Source organism: Schistocerca nitens, chromosome 1, assembly GCF_023898315.1.
Source record: "Schistocerca nitens isolate TAMUIC-IGC-003100 chromosome 1, iqSchNite1.1, whole genome shotgun sequence".
NCBI classification, from domain to species: domain Eukaryota; kingdom Metazoa; phylum Arthropoda; class Insecta; order Orthoptera; family Acrididae; genus Schistocerca; species Schistocerca nitens.
Genome location: NC_064614.1, coordinates 556,936,593 through 556,958,879, shown reverse-complemented (window position 1 = coordinate 556,958,879; position 22,287 = coordinate 556,936,593).

Here is a 22,287-nt window from a genome sequence, read left to right as displayed (position 1 = left end):
GAGAAATCGGTTGGAAACTTTCCTCATGTCAGCTCGTTCAATGTGTCGCCACCGGCGCCAACCTTGTGTGAATGCTCTGAAAAGCTAATCATTTGCATATCACAGCCTCTTCTTCCTGTCGGTTAAATTTAGCGTCTGTAGCACATCTTGGTGGTGTAGCAATTTTAATGGCCAGAGTGTAAGTCACGTTCTGGTCGAAAAAAGAGAGAATGGCGTGACATAGCCTTCATAGTCGTCAAATTTCCGCTAAACAGCAGATGTCAAGAATAAAGTAACAAAGAGTTCTCCCACGATACCATGAGTCACAGTACCTGGTGAGCTAACGAGTTCGCCATATGCCGAAATGATCATCAAAGCACAAACCACATATGATCATCTATGGAACCTTGCAAAAATTGAGTCCTGACACAATCCTATGCACTTGCTTGCTATTGGCAAGTGGGGGACCGTTAGCTCCTCAGTTTTCGCACTATTCTGTAGATAGTTATGTGTGGTCGTTCTTCGATGACCATTCCGGCATATGGGGACACCAATAGCTCAGCAGATACTATTACTCATCGTACTGTGGGAGCGTTACATGTTTTTTTTTTATTCTTGACGTATGCCACTTAGCAAACATTTGCTGATTATTAGCGGCGAGTCATCTCATTCTATGTTCTCGATTTTTTATTGCATCTGATAATGCATGTAAAATTCTGTGAAGGTGGTTGTGTCTATAAATGGTTCAAGTGGCTCTGAGCACTATGGGACTTAACATCTGAGGTCATCAGTCCCCTAGAACTTAGAACTAATTAAATCCAACTAACCTAAGGACACTACACACATCCATGTTCGAGGTAGGATTCGAACCTGCGACCGTAGCCGTCGCGCGGTTCGAGACTGAAGGGCCTAGAACCGTTCTGTCACAGCAGCCGGCGTTGTGCCCATGCATAAAGGACTTACAGCTAAAGCGATCTTATCTTTTCAAAATAATAAGCCCTGGCTGTGGCTGCCCTGACTTCAAAGTCTCCTGTGAGAAACACTACAGATGCCTACATAAACATGTTTATTTGTTTTTACTTTCTTATATCTGTGCAGATGATATGGAGGAGATTATGGGTGGTAAAATTGCACCTGCAACAGCAGCAGCAGCTGACCAAATGATGATCGTGCACCAGCAGCACAGAGGTACATCTGTGCTGCCCATTATATATCAGCAGCTGACTGTGCAGCAGCAGCCTGGTCCATCATCGCAAACGATGTGCCTGTAACTGGTCGTGCAGCAGCCCACCCCGCCACCCATGGTGTACCCTCAGCCAGTGGTTCAGCAGCCTGGTCTGTGGATGCACCCACAACCAGCTGAGCAGCAGTCCGCTCTGTGAATGATGTACCCACAGGCAGCCATGCAGTAGCCAGACCTGCACTGTATAAGCAAATTACAAAAAAATAATTTACTGTAAAATAAACTTGAAAATAAACCAGAAAATATTATTGTTAATAAAGTACAAAAAACTGCCAACAAAAAGAAGAAATTGTCAATAATGAACCATGTTACTGTTTATACCAGCGATACTGTTTACAAGCCCTTTCACTACGGCATCCGTTAGACTAGGCTCATGCAATAGTTGAACTAGAGAGAGGAAAAACTATTGTTGACAATCCACAACTTAATTTGCAATTGCTTATAAGAGACCTGAGCCTCTCCCTCGTGCTGCTCAGACCTCAAATGATGAGGGTTACTCACAGTTGAGCTACTTGTACAAGATGATAAGAGAGAGGAGGGGGAGCTCGAATCTTACTGGTCCATTGGTTTTCCCACTATTTTATGGTGACCTCATTGGCTACGAGTGGCAGGAACGGGTTTCCCGGCGATTTTATATCACTTGACCAGTATTGAGTTACATGTCTCGTATGTGCGTGGTTAGGGCCGAGGATTCCCCTTGAACGACTTTCAATATAACTCATACAATTGCCTAACATGTGTTGGGAATGGCCTTGACCAGTTCACGGCGGTTCCCCAGGGAAGAGTAGTGAGTGGTGACATTGAATAAACGTCGCCCATGTGGGTAACCCGAAACCAGAAGTCCTTATCTTATCTGCAGTGTCCACTATATCTCGTACCGGCACTAATGACCTACCCTCATTCCCAGGCACCAGGCCACAAAAATCTGCTCTTTGTCAATGTCGCTTAGGCCATTCCCAGCTTCTGGCCGCTATTATCACTAAAATGATTCTTCAGCGACTCCCACTATCTTCTCGGATTTGCTGTTAATATAGCTTTTACCTGAAGGCATTTACTGTTATTATAATCTATGAACAAGATATTATATCAGGACTTAACTTTATTTGTCACCCTTTTGCCGAAATTTCTGTAGCTATGTTAATTTCATTTAGGCCTACTGCCTCTTAACAGTTCCATTAGTCGTTTGTAGCGACCTCGGTGGTCCTGCATGGTGTCAAGGTACCTAATTAATGGGTTCTGCGACTCAGACGCTTTGCTGTGTATCAGATTAGGTGCTGCCTTCTTGAGCGTTCAAATACCTTTAGTTCCTTCGCTGTTTCGTGCAGATATGTAGGGAAGAAGTTGTACAGTAAATCGAAGATTTATCGCAGTGACTTGTTTTGTTGTGTCTGCAGTAGATTTAGCTACGTTTTAGTTGCTGCACCTCATTTAGCACATCTGTAATCCGTGACGGGTTGCGTAAACGACCACTAAGTTGTGACTCTAGTCTTCGACTCTAGTTATGAATTTTCGTTCAGGAGTGGACTCAGAGTAGTTAGGCACTGGTCGAGCTTCTGCTGGACTTCTGCTGTGTGCCTTTGCCAGGTGAGCACACTGCACAGTAGTACCACTAGTACTCCAAAATGTTTAGTTGATGTTCTCCATGACCTTGGTTCAGTGAAGGGCTGCAGCAGCGGGTTCTCCTTCCAGTAAAGATGTCGGCCTGACTCTTCGTCGCATTGAAAGCTATTCTCCGGTTTCTGACCAACTCTCAAGTTCATGGCAATGTATCTTCAAGTTCACCGGGCATGACTTCGTGCCATCGACTGCGGTTACAGATTATAGTATCTGCTTAGATAGAACATTTCATTCGTAGAGATACTGGAAAGTCAGAAGTGTAGAGAGAAAACAGGGTTGGCCCTGCGATCTATCGACGTGAAACTCCAATTGCAGTTCTTCTCACAATGGAATATCCTTTTCTGAGGTGCATCACCAATGTCCGGTCTACAATATAGCAAGTGAACGTCTTCACATAGGCTTCCAGGAATCCTAAGTTTCCATATCAGCCCCTGATGCCGCATTATCGAATGCTGCCGACATGTCGAGGAATACTGCTTCACAGTATTCTCTGTTGTTATAATCAATATTAATAACCACCTTATAAGCTGTTGGGCGTTAGAATATCTTTTTTGAAACACCAGTAGTTTCGTGGGCTGTATAACCCGGTCGTCGACACTACCTCGAATCTTCTTTGAAATAGACTTTCAGAGACTTAATAATTTGTTGCCAGGAGACTGATCCGATCGGTAATACTTGGAATCCCTGCGGCATTACTGGATTTGGGACCAGCTACTACTATTGCTAGCTTCCAGCTTCTTGTGTATGCTCAGTCTCTTACAATGTAGTTGAATTCCGTCACATAGAGAAGGCATCCTGTGGCATTAGCTTCAGAGCTCATCCTGGTATTTCAACCAGTCCAGATGCTTTATTACTCAGATGAGATTTGCTGGTGCTGGAAACCATCTTTGGTGATGAGTGGTATATTTGCCTCTTCGCTGTTGTCCTTGTCTAGGGAAGTGGCCACACTCTTCTGAACAGTGTCTTTGTCGGGTTTGATGTTGCAGATGACGTCTACAAGAACTATTTTTTTTTTCTCCCGCTGGCGCATGAACTACTCCTGCTGTTGTCTTCCTGAGTGGAACTCGTGTTCTAGATTTTCTGAATAATCGGACGCCATCCCATGCTGTAGCGTCAGTTAAACTAAGGAAAGCTTTTCGACCCATCTCTGGTTCTCGTAATTGATGAGATCTGCCTTTATCTGCCTCCCGATTAGGTTCACTCTTCTTCTGATGTTGGGGTCCCTCGTCAAGTTCCATTCTCCTTGCAGAGGAGATTCCTTTTGTCTCTCTGGTTAGAGTGGGTACATGGCGTTCGGACCTTCTTGTGTGGAAGTCGGCAAGGCACCAGTCGCTGTGATGCTGAAGTTCTCAACCGAGTCGTTATGTTGAACGCATGGCGCAGGGAGTGCGAGACGTAGTCACGATAGCTGTTCTAATCATACCTCTTGAGATTATTATTCATGTTGAACTTGATTCCACGCTTAATCTGAAAATCGTTGGCAAATGGTCGGAAGCTAATGCTTGAAAAACGTTAGTTGTCATGAGTTGAATTATCGCCCTTTATGGATCTCTATATCAAACACTTGTGTTGGTCACAAGTCGACTCTGTACTTCCACAAACTTGAGCATGAAGTCGTTCGTCAACTTGCAGTAAGGGTTGTCCCCTGCGGTTCGTAATCTGTGAATTCCACGCCGCCTGTTTGAAATTAAGATCTCTAGCCACAAAGAGCTTCCCTCGCTGCTGTTGAATTCGATGTTGAGACAGCCTCAAAGCAGTGTGTAAGCGGAGATGGAGATGACAGTCCCCATAGTTCTTTCTAGTGGTGCAGCCATTATTTCGATTTTTTTAGGTTCAGTGCTGGAGGACCTAAGTCTTCCCATATATTGCTGTGCCCCCTCAAACAGTTTGCCAGTCATTCCTGCAGCACCGATAACTGGCTAAATTTACTCATAGGCTGCGCTTCAAGTGAATCTCTGTCACTAGACAAATGTCGATGTTTTCGTCTCTTAAGAATTGCTGGAACTTCACTATGTGGTGAATTATTCCATTGTCATTATACGTCTTGGTGCTGAGACCATCAAATCGTCTGATCCTGCTCATATTGCGATGATGTAGAGTCGCTGCAGTCAAGGACTGTGCGGCTGGTCCCGGCGGAGGTTCGAGTCCTCCCTCGGGCATGGGTGTGTGTGTGATTGTTCTTAGGATAATTTAGGTTAAGTAGTGTGTAAGCTTAGGGACTGATGACCTTAGCAGTTAAGTCCCAGAAGATTTCACACACATTTGAAATTTTTGTGGAATCGCTTGCTGCTTGCGTAACGCTTCTAATAGCTGCTCCAGTTGCCTTAGCTGTGACTCTAGGTAAATTTACGAGTGCTTTGGTAATTTCTGCTATGGTATTTGTTAAAGTCTTGAGCAGTCCAGCATTGTGTGTCTGTTCTGTGAGGACCGACTGTCTTGGTTGTTTATCTTTGTCATCTCTCTATAGGCGTTGGGTCTTGTTGCTGTTGTGCTGGTAGGGCTGGAAAGTTGTCTCAGTTGATATGGTCTTATCTCCTAAGTCCTTTGACGGCGTCCAGTGCCAGAAAGTCATTTCGCATCCTTGAAGCGCGCAGCTGCGTCATGGGTCTCCTGTCTTGTGTGGTATCCTGTCGTGACCCCATACTGCTGCGGTTTGGGAAGCTCCGCTTTTGTTCCTTGATTGTGAGTCCTTTCTGGCACCTGCTGTCTTCTCTGTGGTCCCCGCAGCCGCAGTAGCAGGCTGGGGATTTGAACAACACAGCTCACATTCAGTATGTGCTTCTCTGAGTTGCGAGCATTGTCTTTCGTCATATGGCCCGTTGCAATTGACGCACAAAGACACCGTTGTGCAATGGCTACCCATATGATTGAAATCTTGGCAGGTCCAACAATGTGTTGGCCCTCTTCACGCTCCTAAGGCCAAAGTACACGAAAATCTCGTCAGGTGATACATTTTCACGGTGTTCCGCTATGTCCTCGAGCACAGCTACTCGCCGAGGTGTTAATGTCTAGGCAGTTTGGGCAGTGAACTACTATTGCGACAGAGGCAGTGTCTAACAATTCTTGATTAACTTCGGCGTTGGTCATGGTGTCAGGCTACAACAAGTTCCCACTTTCAGCAGAGTGGCTTCACCATTCGAAATGTGAAGACTTGCTCTTGTTCTAACCGTGTCCGTAATGCAGACGCAGTCTTGAGTGAATGTGATATTATACTTCAGCTTGTCCTCACCCATTTGTCCAGAGGTGAGGGGGTGTTTACCGTTGTTCTTGACCCAAACATGCAGTTTCTTTTCTATACTTCTCTGGGTACTACGAGGAGGAATCTTCTGTTGCGTAGACTGCTGTTGCTATGCAGTTGCTTCATCTTTTCTGAGATCAAATTGAATAACTTCGTATCTGCTAAAGGTCTCCCTTCAAGACGCTCCACTAACTGACTTGCTACCGTTTAGCTTGCCTTTTCTCCCGTGGCTGGTGAATCCCTCTTCGTTGGCCATGGTAGACAGCTGTAAGTCCTCTGTCATACTGTTGTCGTTTCTTCTTTTTCGTCTGTGGCATGATGCTAATGCAGCTTTGTGGTACACAGCACATTCTTCGTAAGAATCATAGGAAAAATTTGTCATCTCACACGCAATCTCTACTATTCTTCCTTCGATCTTGTATTGTTTTCTGACGTTGCTGACGTCGTGGAAGAAGTTATTGTATCATTTCCTAGTATCCTCTACAGACGAGAAGTCCCCGACTTCCCAAGATCATTTATAAGAGGAAGGAAAGAGTTGACGCTGAGGTCATTACATGCACACTGTACGCTTCATTAGTGGGGTACAGAGGAAGAAATGAATATTAACACTGGACTCGCATTCGGGAGGACGACGGTTCAATCCCACGTCCGGCCATCCTGATTTAGATTTTCCGTGATTTCCCTAAATCGCTCCAGGCAGATGCCGGGATGGTTCCTTTGACAGGGCACAGCCGACTTCCTTCCCCATCCTTCCTAATCCAATGAGACTGATGACCTCGCTGTTTGGTCTCTTCCCCCAAATCAGTCCAGTCCAATTCCCTAAAGCAAAAGGCGAAAGGCGAATGAATGTAATCCTTCTCTCAGAATTTGCTTCGAAGGATTTGGGAAAACCACAGAAACCTGTAAGTATAAATATTATGAAGTGAAGTATTTCCCACTTCCTGCAACATTATCTAGGGGAGTCTGGAAATTACGTATAGACTGACAGCAGGGACACGAAACATCAAACACCAGTTTGAATTACTATGGCACATTGGTAAAGTTTTATTCAGATAAGAAAATAATTTGGCCAGTGACGTTATCAACGTCGTATTTAAATACTATCAAACGAAGGATAAGGCTTGCTGGGGAAGTTGAATAACTGTTGATATGTGGAAGATTTGGGATGCTGAGACATTCGTGTAACGTACCGACGATTATTACAATCTGCTCCCCACCACCTGGCATGCAAGGATCGCTCTGGTGTGTGTAGAAGTGTTTATATTATGCCCCTACCAGGTAGTGAGAGTCGTGGAATTGGTTAGGCATCAGAAGAACGGTCAATTGTGGATTCCTGAAAGAGTTTCCATTCCAGTAATTTAATGTAATGAGCGTAGGTTGTCTACCTTTAGGACAAACAGCCCTTTCCCTGCACTATTATAACGTGTTCATTATCATGTTGTTTACAAAATGATTCAGCATAGAAATGGTTTACTGATAATTCAATTTTAAAAATGATGCACGAAGTCTGATACAAGTACCAGATAGTTATAGATAACAATGCTCTGGTACCCATTAAGTTAAAGCAGATAAGCAGTAACAAAGGTAAACTCTACAGAGATAGATTCTGCAATATACTATACTTAAACAACGTTAATTAATGTAATCAGACAGATATTCCTAACTGACATTCAGCATTACAGCCTTGCTTGGCTGAATGGAGAACGAAGGAGGGTGTAGTATACTATTCCAAACTAAACACTGAACTAGACGAAGAAGCACACTTGTGACATCACATGTAACGTGCTCCCAGCGCGATTGCACTGCGTTATTTATCTTCGCTACACGGTGTGTCGTTAGATGTGTGGAACGCCAGACGACTGCATCTGCACCGCGACGCCTGTCAACCTATAAAACTGCTTATTCTTGACTGAAGTGTGACTCATATATTCTTAACAAGTTCGTCTGTGAAGCAGAAGACTGTTTGTCCCTAGTCTCTCTATACTGGCTGTGTATACTCGCCTGGTTGATGGTGCGAAGTGCGCAGTAACGCCATCACGGTTCTCACAACAACATACACTCCTGGAAATGGAAAAAAGAACACATTGACACCGGTGTGTCAGACCCACCATACTTGCTCCGGACACTGCGAGAGGGCTGTACAAGCAATGATCACACGCACGGCACAGCAGACACACCAGGAACCGCGGTGTTGGCCTTCGAATGGCGCTAGCTGCGCAGCATTTGTGCACCGCCGCCGTCAGTGTCAGCCAGTTTGCCGTGGCATACGGAGCTCCATCGCAGTCTTTAACACTGGTAGCATGCCGCGACAGCGTGGACGTGAACCGTATGTGCAGTTGACGGACTTTGAGCGAGGGCGTATAGTGGGCATGCGGGAGGCCGGGTGGACGTACCGCCGAATTGCTCAACACGTGGGGCGTGAGGTCTCCACAGTACATCGATGTTGTCGCCAGTGGTCGGCGGAAGGTGCACGTGCCCGTCGACCTGGGACCGGACCGCAGCGACGCACGGATGCACGCCAAGACCGTAGGATCCTACGCAGTGCCGTAGGGGACCGCACCGCCACTTCCCAGCAAATTAGGGACACTGTTGCTCCTGGGGTATCGGCGAGGACCATTCGCAACCGTCTCCATGAAGCTGGGCTACGGTCCCGCACACCGTTAGGCCGTCTTCCGCTCACGCCCCAACATCGTGCAGCCCGCCTCCAGTGGTGTCGCGACAGGCGTGAATGGAGGGACGAATGGAGACGTGTCGTCTTCAGCGATGAGAGTCGCTTCTGCCTTGGTGCCAATGATGGTCGTATGCGTGTTTGGCGCCGTGCAGGTGAGCGCCACAATCAGGACTGCATACGACCGAGGCACACAGGGCCAACACCCTGCATCATGGTGTGGGGAGCGATCTCCTACACTGGCCGTACACCACTGATGATCGTCGAGGGGACACTGAATAGTGCACGGTACATCCAAACCGTCATCGAACCCATCGTTCTACCATTCCTAGACCGGCAAGGGAACTTGCTGTTCCAACAGGACAATGCACGTCCGCATGTATCCCGTGCCACCCAACGTGCTCTAGAAGGTGTAAGTCAACTACCCTGGCCAGCAAGATCTCCGGATCTGTCCCCCATTGAGCATGTTTGGGACTGGATGAAGCGTCGTCTCACGCGGTCTGCACGTCCAGCACGAACGCTGGTCCAACTGAGGCGCCAGGTGGAAATGGCATGGCAATCCGTTCCACAGGACTACATCCAGCATCTCTACGATCGTCTCCATGGGAGAATAGCAGCCTGCATTGCTGCGAAAGGTGGATATACACTGTACTAGTGCCGACATTGTGCATGCTCTGTTGCCTGTGTCTATGTGCCTGTGGTTCTGTCAGTGTGATCATGTGATGTATCTGACCCCAGGAATGTGTCAATAAAGTTCCCCTTCCTGGGACAATGAATTCACGGTGTTCTTATTTCAATTTCCAGGAGTGTATTAACTAACACGACTCTTCTCAGTCTCTCTACTTGGGGAATATACGAGACTCCTACCCTACTTCGCAGTAATCTATTTAGAGTCCATCGTGATCAAAGTGACCACAGAATAAATCTCTCTTCATGACCCATGCAGCGTTAAGTGCTCCGTGTATCAATACAACGTTTCGGAGAGAGAGAGAGCAGTTTCTCGTCTGCAAATTGCATATATCGAGCTACCTCTACCCTCTCTGTGAAGAAAATTGCTTCCCTCCAAATTAGGAGTCTGCCAACCAAACAGCTACATACACGAAATATTTCTCCCACTCTCAGAACATTATTTTCTGTCATCCTATTCGCTAACTCCACCTGCAGAACGAAATTAGATAAAGGGTGAAACATCACTTCCTTAGAAATTCCCTTGTGACACCTGAGGCAGTAAATGCGCCATTGGCCTCCTGTAGCAAAACAAGCTATGCTACTGTGTCAAGGCCCACGCTGCGTCCCTTGCAGCCAAAGTATTTATGACCCATGCCTAAGCTTCGACAAGGGTCTCAAAGAGGCTTTTAAAGGGAAATGTTGCATCATGACTCATCCCCTCATCTCTGTTCCAGGTCTGCATTGTTACCGAAATGTATGTACATGCAAATGGGAAAAGGGATTATTTAGCATCATATTCCAATCAGCGAAGTACAGTTTCATTATCATTTGATATGCAAATTAAGTCTGTTACTCCAAAAGTATGGTGAGTGACATACCATTCGAATCGCCTCGTCGATGAAATAGCCATGGAAGGTGATGAAATGGACTCCCACCTTATCTGCTGTCCTTGAAGGTGGTAAAAGTGGACTGCACCTTATAGAGTAGCTACATGGAGTCTTTTAAAAGGTTCAGGAAACAGGTGGTATACCAGAAGATTGGAAACTACCATCAAAATGCCCATTCCAATAAAACTGGCGCCAATAACCACACAGGAATTTCCAAACTGGTGCTAATAACCATAGAGGAATTTTCCCACCCACCAGTAACTTACAATATACTTTTAAAATATTGCTAACCAGACTGGAAAACCTACTAGATAAGCAATTAGAGGAGTTCCAGTGTGGAACAAATTTATAAATCTCAGATTCATAATTAAGCATTGACGAATGAGTAACAAAAGCATTTTATAACATGAGCAGGCTTTAAAAAATCATATGATTTGACTGATAGAGAAACATTATTTAAGACCTTAAAAAAGTTTCTGACCGACAAAAATCAGTTAAGATCATAAAAGATAGAGTAACAAATACAAAATGCAAAATTGTTTGGATAAAACCTCCATTTGAGATTAAAACTGGTGTCAGATAAGGAGATGGATTGTCCACTCTGGTGTTCCATTGTGTACTAAAAGTGGTAATGAGGGAATGGAGTAAAAGAGCGGAAGAAGAAGAAGAAGGTATTTTTAAAAAATCATATAGCTCAATGCACAAAAAATGCAACAATGTAGATAAATCTCCAACAAGAGACAGCTTGGTAATCAGGACTATGTACAATATGTCTTTTAAGAAAACGGAGTATATGACTGGAGCGATAGAGACGCCGAAATAGATGCAAACTGTTTACGGTAGAAAAATACAGGCTACAAAATTTAAAAACTAAACTAAGCCCTGAACAGGCCGTGAAGGCCTTATGGTACCGACTAGCCGCCACGTCATCCTCACACCACAGGCATCACTGGATGTTGATATGGAGGGGCACGTGGTCAGTACACCGCTCTCCCAGTTGTTGTCACGTTTCTTGACCGGAGCCACTACTTCCCCACTAAGTAGCTCCTGAATAGGCCTCACAAGGGGTGAGTAGACCCCACTTCCCAACAACAGTTGGCTGACTGGATGGTTACCCAGCCAAGTGTAAGCCAAGCCCGGCTGAGCTTAACTTTGGGGACCTGACGGGAACTGGTTTTACCACTGCTGCAAGGCCGTTGGCACAAAATTTAAATATCTAGGTAAAATAGTACAACTAGAAGCTTTGAACAAAGAATCTAGCTCAGCAAGAGCAAGGAAAATGGAAGTGGCTTTTCAGTTTTTTTTTTAAGCTCGTATAACAATGAATCTTTATCCTTAAACTAAAAATCTGGCATTGTAACGTTATCATTAGACCAGAATTCCTTTATGCTTCAGACTACCTTACAATTAGGTGACTCGTATTCGAGAGGACGACTGTTCCAACCCGCGTCCGGCCGTCCTGATCTAAGATTTTCGTGATCTCCAAAAATCGCTTCAGGCAAATGCCAGGATGGTTCTTCTGAAAGGGCACGGCTGACTTCCTTCCCCAAACTTCCCTAATCCGATGGGACCGATGACCTCGCTGTTTGGTCCCCTCCCCTAAATCAACACACCAACCTATAATTAGGGCCGGCCGGGGTGGCCGAGCGGTTCTAGGCCTTACAGTCTGGAACCGCGCGACCGCTACGGTCGCAGGTTCGAATTCTGCCTCGGGCATATGTGTATGATGTCCTTAGGTTAGTTAGGTTTAAGTAGTTCTAACTTCTAGGGGAGTGATGACCTCAGAAGTTAAGTCCCATAGTGCTCAGAGCCATTTGAACCAATAATTGGGTGAAAGAGAAAAGAAGGAGAGGTAGACAGGAAAATGTATGGGCCAAAATATGGCAATGGAAAATGGAAATTAAGAACTAATAAAAAAGTTTATGAAAGACGAATATTAGGCACTTGGAAGAGAAGGTCATACCTAAAATCGCTGTATGAGAAAAGAATAATAAAAAGTATTTTTAACGTTTTTGACAGAAACACAAAAAACATCAGTGACATAGATCAGAGACGTTAAAGCGAGCCTGAGATAAACGGAAATAACGGAGGATGAAGTAGGAAAAAGAGAAAAGTTTGGAGCAAAATCAAAATATTTCAAGGGTTTCCAGGAGGAAACAAAGAAGAAGGCAGGCATAATAAGGACAGAAGAAACAAGGGAGCAACACAGAGAATGAATGAAAAGCTACTGGGAAGTAAGACACAAGTTACTTCATGCCGTTCGCAGTATGCCAAACCAATAAAACAAGTAGATAAGTAATGAAATACATCGTCATGAACAGGGTGGCTCAAGTCACAAGGGTTCTCTGAAAGTTGCATAAATGACTCAAGATATCGCTGAAATGGTTACCACTTATAATTTTAAATATTCTGTGGTTACCCATACGCAATGGGTCCACGTCAGCCGCCGCTGCACTGTTAGATCCCAATTAAAAGAACTGCTCGCAATTCAGCCTCTCACTTGGGTGTTTTAGAGAAAAGTTTTATTCTTAGCGTTAAGATGCGTCTAATCATGGAACTCTTATTTCCACGAGCTATGGTCGTTTCGTATCATTATAGAATTCAAGCACGAGAAAAGGAGAGACTGGCTCTTCTGTTATTTAACCTTGTATTAGAAAATTAATTCAGTATCCAGGTTCTGTGAAAAGTAGTAATACCTGGCAGACTATATAGGGCAAATGCGGTATAAGTGAACGTAAACACTTGCGAATCGCATCGTTACAAAATAATGCCCAGTAAACTGACTTACCCGAGACACAAATTCCAGTTAAACGCAATCAGACTAAAATCTCCAGATTTCCACATTGGCAGCCGAGTGGTTGATATAATGTTTCCTGAGGTATTTCAACAGTTTCCGTAGCTGTCTTTCGTAGATGTGTGTAATCGATAAAATGCTCTCGTTTGCAATCACGGACATCCGGAGACAACTAAACTTGAACGTCTCTGTAAGACTGTCTCATGGTGCGCGGGAAGAGACCCTGCCCGTACGAACTCTTCCCTTCCGAGAACCCGCGAGTCCGTGGCTGCTGGAAGCCGCAGGAAGGCCGGCTCCTGACGGCCTCGCCGCTGCAGTGACGCACGGAGTGGGAAATTCGCTTGCTGACTCGCGACCTCGAATGTTTTCCGCGTATAGGCCCACCGGTCTCCGTGCAGTTTCTCGTTGCTGCACACGTTTTGGTTCCGTGAGTTGTTGGCAAGGCTGGTAAGCGAGTGACTTCGTGTTGGTTTAACTCTTGAAAAACAGATAATTTTAAATATTCTGTGGTGTCGTCCGCAGAACGAGGTCCTACGCAAAAGTTGGTTCCTTACGACGGCACCACAAGTAAAGACATTCGCAGATCGGAGACGTCGGTATAGATACGCAGTCACGTGTTTCCTTACGCCTCCGCAACCAGGAAGTCCGAGTGCAGTCCCGCTCGGCCCAGTCACTATGCAATATCCCGATCTCTATGTAATCAGCGACCACCTGTAATCGCTGCTAACGACGACAGTCCCATCATAGCACAGATCCGGCTGTGTGCGAGTATAACACTTGTTCTGAATTCGTATCTAGTTGAAGACAGTTGTATTTTGATTTGAATCTTTCACTCTGCAATGTACAAGATGCTGATGTTACGAGAGTCAGCGACACTTTTCATGACACGTCAACTGTGTGGCCACCGTTTGTTTCAAAAGCTGAGTATTTACCACGTTCAAGTTATAATAAATTGCTAATAATGTGTGTTTGTTTTGTAGTATCTGCTCGGCCTCCTACTGGAGGAATTTAGTTGCTGCAGTACACCACATACTTCATGTTAATAAATATCTCTTTTCCAGGAAACTTTTTCTTGCTAATGCCACTGTGCATTTTATTACGTTGTCTGCTATTTCTATGCCTAAATAAGAAAAACTCTTTTATTACTTTTAGTGTCTCATTTCGCTCAGCATTACTTAATTCAATTACAAATCAATATCCTTGTTTAACGTTTATTGGTCTTCATCTTGTTATCATTTTTCAAGGCATTATTCGCTCCATTCCACTACTTTTCAAAGTCCTTTCCTACCTCTAACAAAATTACAATATCACGGCCTAACTTACTTCATTGCCCTTTATCCTTGGTTTCCTTTACTGTTTGCCCAATACACACACTGAATACGATGTGGGATCTCCTACAGTCCATAACCACTCACTTACCAACTGCTACCTGCTCCGTTTCGACTTTTACAGTTGCATTCTCTTTTCTCTACAAGATAACAAATCTATTGAATCAAGTAAATTCTGCTTAGTTCAACACTTGGAACCGTGTGAAGTACTGTTGTCGATAACCTCGTAGACAACAATTACACAATATAGTTCTCTACTAGAAATTTTCATTCTGGAATATTTTGAGCTATTTCTGCCATTTGTCAGAGAAAAGAAAGTAAGTTGAAATCTGCGAAAATTTTATTATTAAATTATTGAACAGTTCACATAAAATAACGCTTTGCAAATGTCACTCTAACTTAAAACGAGAAATATGTGCGACAGAAGAACATTTGCTAAACAACATACACTGAAGAGCCAAAGAAACTGGTATACTTGCCTAATATCGTGTAGGACCCCTGCGAACACACAGAAGTGTCGCAACACGACGTGCCATAGACTCGACTAATTGCTGAAGTAGTGCTAGAGGCAACTGATACCATGAATCCTGTAAAGCGGTTCATAAATCCGTAAGAGTATAAGGAGATAGAGATCTCTTCTGAACAGCACGTTACAAGGCATCCCAAATACGCTCAATAATGTTCATGTCTGGGGAGTTTGGTGGCCAGTGGAAGTGTTTAAACTCAAGAGAGTGTTCCTGGGGCCACTCTGTAGCAATTCTGGACGTGTGGGGAATCGCAGAGCCCTGCTGGAATTGCCCAAGACCGTCGGAATGCATAACGGATGCTGGTGATCAGACAGGATGCTTAAGTACCTGTCAGAGTCGTTTCTAGACGTATCAGACGCCCCATATCACTCCAACTGCACACGCCCCACACCGTTACAGAGCCTCCATAAGCTTTAACAGTCCCCTGCTGACATGTAGGGTTCATGCATTTATGAGGTTGTCTCCATACCCGTAGACATCCATGCGCTCGATACAATTTGAAACGACACTCGTCCGAGTAGGCAGCACGTTTTAGTCATCAGCACTCGAAAGTCGGTGCTGATGGGCCCAGGCGAGGCGTAAAGCTCTGTGATGTGTAGTGATCAAGGGTACACGAGTGGGCCTTCGGCTCCGAAAGCCCATATCGATGATGTTTCGTTGAATGGTTCGCACGCTGACACTTGTTGAAGGCCCAGCATTGAATTCTGCAGCAATCTGCGAAAGGATGTCGGAGCGATGTCGGAGATTTGATGTTTTACCGGATTCATGATATTCACGATACACATTATTTTGTCGCACCATGTCTCAGATACTTAGATTCTCCTCTTTTCCGGTTTTCCCACAATCCATGATTTACATCCATACAATTCTGTGTTCCAGCCGTACATTCTTAGTAATTCCTACCTCTAATTAACGCCGATGTTTGGCCTGAAATGTACTCTCTGTTTCTCCCAATCTGCTGGTTATGTACTCCTTCCTCCACCCGTCTTGTGTTATTTTACTTCTAAAGTCCCAGAATTCCTGCACTTCTTCTGCTTCGTGATCCTAACTTTGATATTAACCGTATCGCTAATCTCATTTCCGCTACTCCTCACTTTTGTATTCTGTTTACTCTCAGACTAAAGTGGATGTTCATTAAAATGTTCATTCAATTCAACAGGTCCTGCAATCATTCCTCATTAACATTGAGGATAGCAATATTATCCGCAAATCTTATGCTTGATATCCTTTCACCCCGAATTTTAATCCAGCTGTTAGACCTTTCTTTTATTTCTGTCATTAGTTCTTCGATGTACCAGTCGAACAGGAGGAGCGAAATACTACATCCGTGTCTTATACCCTTTCTAATTCGAGCTCTTGTTTTTCTCTCTTGGCCCTTTGTATGTACATGGTTAGAAAGATGCCGTTTGGACAGTGAATTGCAGGGACAGGGGCTACATGAACACATCACATTTCATTTTTGTGCTATTTTTTATTACAGAGATATGAGGCCATCTTTGGTTTTTTAAATGGAACCCTATGTTAAATTTTAGCGAAACATGAAGGGATTAAAAAGATGGTTTTTAAATATGTGTGTACCATAATATTTAGGCTAACAGTTTTTGAGACACAGATATGTTCCCACATCGTAGTCGTCCTTCGAAGCGGCATTGTCCAATGCGACCTTTCCTGTTGACCACTGAGGAATAACAGAGAAGGCGTTGTTTTCCTGCTTCTCGAAAACGCCGCAAGGTGACGCACGAGATAGCTGGAGAGAAGGGTGTAATTGTGCTGCTGGGGTAATGAGACATCGCATTTCCGTCACAGTTTCTTGGAGCAGACGTGTACACCAACGAAGAAAAGTTAGATATGCTTCTAGTGTATGGTGAAAACAGAAGAAATGCTATTAGAGCAATAAAGCGATATGGAGAGCTGTATCCTGATCGTGAGCGTCCTACGCGCCAGCTTCTTGCACGTACTTGCAAGAAACTACTTGAATCGGGATCATGGAACGCCATACAGAGGGCAACGCAGAAAACTGCAAGTGGCGAGGTACATGAAGAGGGCGTTCTACCGTTGGCGCATAACGACCCTACTGTTTCGTAGCGAAGATTTCACCCGTTTCACCTCTCATTACATCAAGCACTCTCCGGTGTGGATTACGAACGGCGCCAGGAATTTTGCCGGTTTGCTCTGCAACGCCTACAAGATGATCCAACGTTTTTTCAACGGGTGCTTTTTACTGATTAAGCGACTTTCACCAACCACGGTAATGTGAATTTGCATAATATGCATTACTGGTCGATAGAGAACCCTCATTGGTTTCGACAGGTACAGCATCAGCAACCGTGGAGTGTAAACGTGTGGTGCAGCATTGTCGGAAATGTCATTGTGGGGCCGTACGTCGTTCCGGGTATACTAAATGGCAAAAACTATGCACAGTTCCTGCGAAACGTTCTGCCCATTTTGCTGGAAGAGGTACCACTAACAACGCGTCAGTGCATGTGGTTCTAATACGAGGGGCGTTCAGAAAGTAAGCTCCGATCGGTCGCGAAATGGAAACGACTATGAAAATCCGATAAAGCTTTGCACAGATGTGTTGGGTAGTGTCTCTAGTATAACCCCAGTTAGCACCACGTCGCTCTTCTCATTTCTGAGCTCGCAGTGAGTGCGTAAAGATGTCTAGAAAATAGTGTCTGCCGCCAAGTACGAGGGCCTGGTGAGAAATTTCGCCTGAAGCTATGCAGCTAACATTACATAGCTGTCGTGCTGTTTCTTCTTCAAGACAATTCTGAGCCGCATTCTGCAGGGGCAATGAAGATGCTCCTGCATCGTTTTCAAATGGAAATGTTAGATTACCCACAATACAGTCCGCAATTGTCTCCCCCTGAGTTTCATCTCTGGTCACATGAACCGCTGTCTTTGAAGACAACATTTTGACACAGACAACGAGGTGTAGGCCAGCGTGGAGAATTGGCGGAAATCACTGGCGGCTGCCTTCTATGATGAGGCTATTGAAAAGTTGGTACAACGCTATGACAAAAGTCTAAGTCAGAACGGCGACTACGTAGAGAAGTAGCTGAAAGGTGTAGCTAATTGTTACAAGTAAAACATTTCTGATGTTCACTGTGGTTTCAATTTGGCAATCAATCGGAGCTTACTTTCTGAACAGGCCTCGTATAACGGTTGTCCTGCTCACTCTTCCCGTATGGCTACAGAGCTGTTAAATGAAAAGTTCCCGGATCGTTGGATAGAACGACGTGCGGAAATGAAGTGGCCAGCCCGGTCTTCTGATTTGACCCCTCTTGATTTTTTTCTGTGGGGAGCAATCAAACATAAAGAGTATGCTCAAATACCAACTACGCCAGAAGATATGAAGCAACGTACCATCGAAGCGTGCGCTGATATCTCCCGTGACACCCTCGCAGTCGTTCACAAATCATTCTAACGGCGACTACAAATGTGCATTGCAGCAGAGGGGAAGCATTTTGAGCACATTCTTCAGTAAAGTTTTCTATCATGTACAGTATGTATTTTGCTTCGTATTGTGATCAGTAATAAATATTTTCAAATAAAAAACAAATACGTACGAAGTAATTGTGATCAATATGGGCCTCCTCATTTACATTTGTATTTCTGTTACTTAAAATGTATTAACATCTTGTAGTATTTAAATATTGTATGTTGTCTACTATTTTGGTATCACAGTTGTCAAATAACTGAATAATATTTGCGCGACATCATCAGTTAATTTTTGAGCAAAATATCGCAGTATGTATTACTATTGTCGGGTAAATGGGCGTGTTTGTGTAATGACGGTCTCGCGGCGTTTACCATGTACTCTACACAACAGGAAAGGACCTATTGGACAACGCAGCTTCGAAGGACGAACACCATACGATACCATATCTGTGGCTCAAAAACTATTCGCCTAAATATTATGATATACACATATTTGACACCGTCGTTTTAAACCCATCAAGTTACGCTAAAATTTAACATAGGGTTCCATTTAAAAAAAAACAAAGATGGCCTCATATCTCTGTAATAAAAAATAGCACAAACATGAAATGTGATGTATTCAAGTAGCCACTGTCCCTGCAGTTCACTGTCTAAATGGCATCTTTGTATCTATTACGGTTGGCGAGATACAAGGGGTGCTATGACTTAGCTGCCTCACCCTGTATTATACATTACTCGTGTTTCCCTATAGTTTAAACATATATTGCTGAAAATTTCCAACATGTTACACGATAGTACATTCTCGAACGCTAGGTCGACGAATCCTTTGAACAAATTTGATACCAAACTACCCTGACTTGCCAAACGTCTTATAATGTCATTACACTAAAAAAGCTTGGAATGGCCAGTACTAGTAAAGAGGCAGGAGTATGATACAGCATCAACGAACGAAAACAAAAGCCTTAACGTGGTGTATGAAATTAAAAAATTCCGATAGTAAAATTAAAGTTCATGAGCAATAAAATAGAAACAAAAAATCGGCTGAGAAACGTAATGACTGAGTTGTTAAATAAGTCAGCCATATAAGCAGTAGTGGGGATATAGGCCTAACATCCTTAGCAATTATTTCTTAGAAGTTCAAAATACTGACGTGGAGAGTTCAGGGGATAAGGAAACACACTATATTTTGGAAGCAATCCCACGGACATATAGCCAAATCAAAGTTAGTCCCTGATCTGCCTACGAAATTATTAATGCACTTAATCCTCTCAAAACCAAAAGCCCCTACAGTTTTGATAACACCTAAACCATCATCATCAACTATCTTCCGAGTATTAGGCCTCCTGACCTATTATGGTCTCGTCGATCCGTTCTCCTGCCATATTTTCATTCGTCGACCTAGCGATGTTACACCGCTGGGTGGCAGTGTAGCATAGATTTTGGAATCCTCTTTGAGTTTTTTCGTTGTAGACGTTTCCTCTAGTAATTTTGGTAACTCTGTATATAATATGTGATGGATTCCATTTTAAGTTCATTCGGCACATGTGCATACACTTTCTGATTCCCTTTGATGTAAGCAGCTGCTCATGTCAATAATTTCATTTCACAAGCTGTTAGTATTTTCAGACTTCTGCCTTTATTGTCCAGATTTGCTGCCATTGCTCAGCACAGGCCTTGCTAAGTTCTTGTAGAGGCATATTCTGGTGTGCTTCTAGACTAGGGAAGGTCTCATTACATTATTGATGACTCCCATTGCTTTTATATATCTGGTGGATTTTCAGGTGGGTTTGTTTCCCGCAGAAAGGATGTATATAAACACACCAAATGGAAAGGATTTTAGTAAATATCTCGGAAAGCTTTGAGGTGGAACGAGCATGTGAGACTTGTGGTAAATAAGGCGAATGGTCGACTTCAGTTTATTGCGAGAACTGTCGGAAAGAGTGGTTCACATGTAAAGGAGACCGCATAGAGGACGCTGGTGCGACCTATTCTTGAGTACTGCTCGAGTATTTGGGATCTGTAGCTGGTCGGATTGATTTAAATACAGAGGAATATCACTTCTACCAGTAGCATACAAGATCCTTGCCATTCCTCTCAAACATAGAATACAACAGCACGTAGATCAACAACTAGGTGAGTATCAAGCCGCTTTAGGACAGGAAGATAGTGTGCAGAGCAGATCTTTACCATCAAAATCTTAATCAAAACAAAGACACTAGCAGCTGATAAGAAAGTGATCACGACATTTGTGGACTTTAAAAAGGCGTACGGCTCCGTAGATAGAGACACATTAATAGAAGTGCTGAAAGAATTTGGAATAGATTATAAGACAATCAGGCTTATTCAGCAAACACTAACAAACAACCTACATCTACATCTACATCCATACTCCGCAAGCCACCTGACGGTGTGTGGCGGAGGGTACCCTGAGTACCTCTATCGGTTCTCCCTTCTATTCCAGTCTCGTATCGTTCGTGGAAAGAAGGATTGTCGGTATGCTTCTGTGTGGGCTCTAATCTCTCTGATTTTATCCTCATGTTCTCTTCGCGAGATATACGTAGGAGGGAGCAATATACTGCTCGACTCTTCGGTGAAGGTATGTTCTCGAAACTTTAACAAAAGCCCGTACCGAGCTACTGAGCGTCTCTCCCGCAGAGTCTTCCACTGGAGTTTATCTATCATCTCCGTAACGCTCTCGCGATTACTAAATGATCCTGTAACGAAGCACGCTGCTCTCCGTTGGATCTTCTCTATCTCTTCTATCAACCCTATCTGGTACGGATCCCACACTGCTGAGCAGTATTCAAGCAGTGGGCGAACAAGCGTACTGTAACCTACTTCCTTTGTTTTCGGATTGCATTTCCTTAGGATTCTTCCAACGAATCTCAGTCTGGCATCTGCTTTACCGACGATCAACTTTATATGATCATTCCATTTTAAATCTCTCCTAATGCGTACTCCCAGATAATTTATGGAATTAACTGCTTCCAGTTGCTGACCTGCTATTTTGTAGCTAAATGATAAGGGTTCTATCTTTCTATGTATTCGCAGCACATTACACTTGTCTACATTGAGATTCAATGCACCATGCGTCAATTCGCTGCAGATCCTCCTGCATTTCAGTACAATTTTCCATTGTTACAACCTCTCGATACACCACAGCATCATCTGCAAAAAGCCTCAGTGAACTTCCGATGACACCCACAAGGTCATTTATGTATATTGTGAATAGCAACGGTCCTATGACACTACCCTGCGGCACACCTGAAATCACTCTTACTTCGGAAGACTTCTCTCCATTGAGAATGACATGCTGCGTTCTGTTATCTAGGAACTCTTCAATCCAATCACACAATTGGTCTGATAGTCCATACGCTCTTACTTTGTTCATTAAACGACTGTGGGGAACTGTATCGAACGCCCTGCGGAAGTCAAGAAACACAGCATCTACCTGTGAACCCGTGTCAATGGCCCTCTGAGTCTCGTGGACGAATAGCGCGAGCTGGGTTTCGCACGACCGTCTTTTTCGAAACCCATGCTGATTCCTACAGAGTATATTTCTAGTCTCCAGAAAAGTCATTATACTCGAACATAATACGTGTTCCAAAATTCTACAACTAATCGACGTTAGAGATATAGGTCTATAGTTCTGCACATCTGTTCGACGTCCCTTCTTGAAAACGGGGATGACCTGTGTCCTTTTCCAATCCTTTGGAACGCTACGCTCTTCTAGAGACCTACGGTACACCGCTGCAAGAAGGGGGGCAAGTTCCTTCGCGTACTCTGTGTAAAATAGAACTGGTATCCGATCAGGTCCAGCGGCCTTTCCTCTTTTGAGCGATTTTAATTGTTTCTCTATCCCTCTGTCGTCTATTTCGATATCTACCATTTTGTCA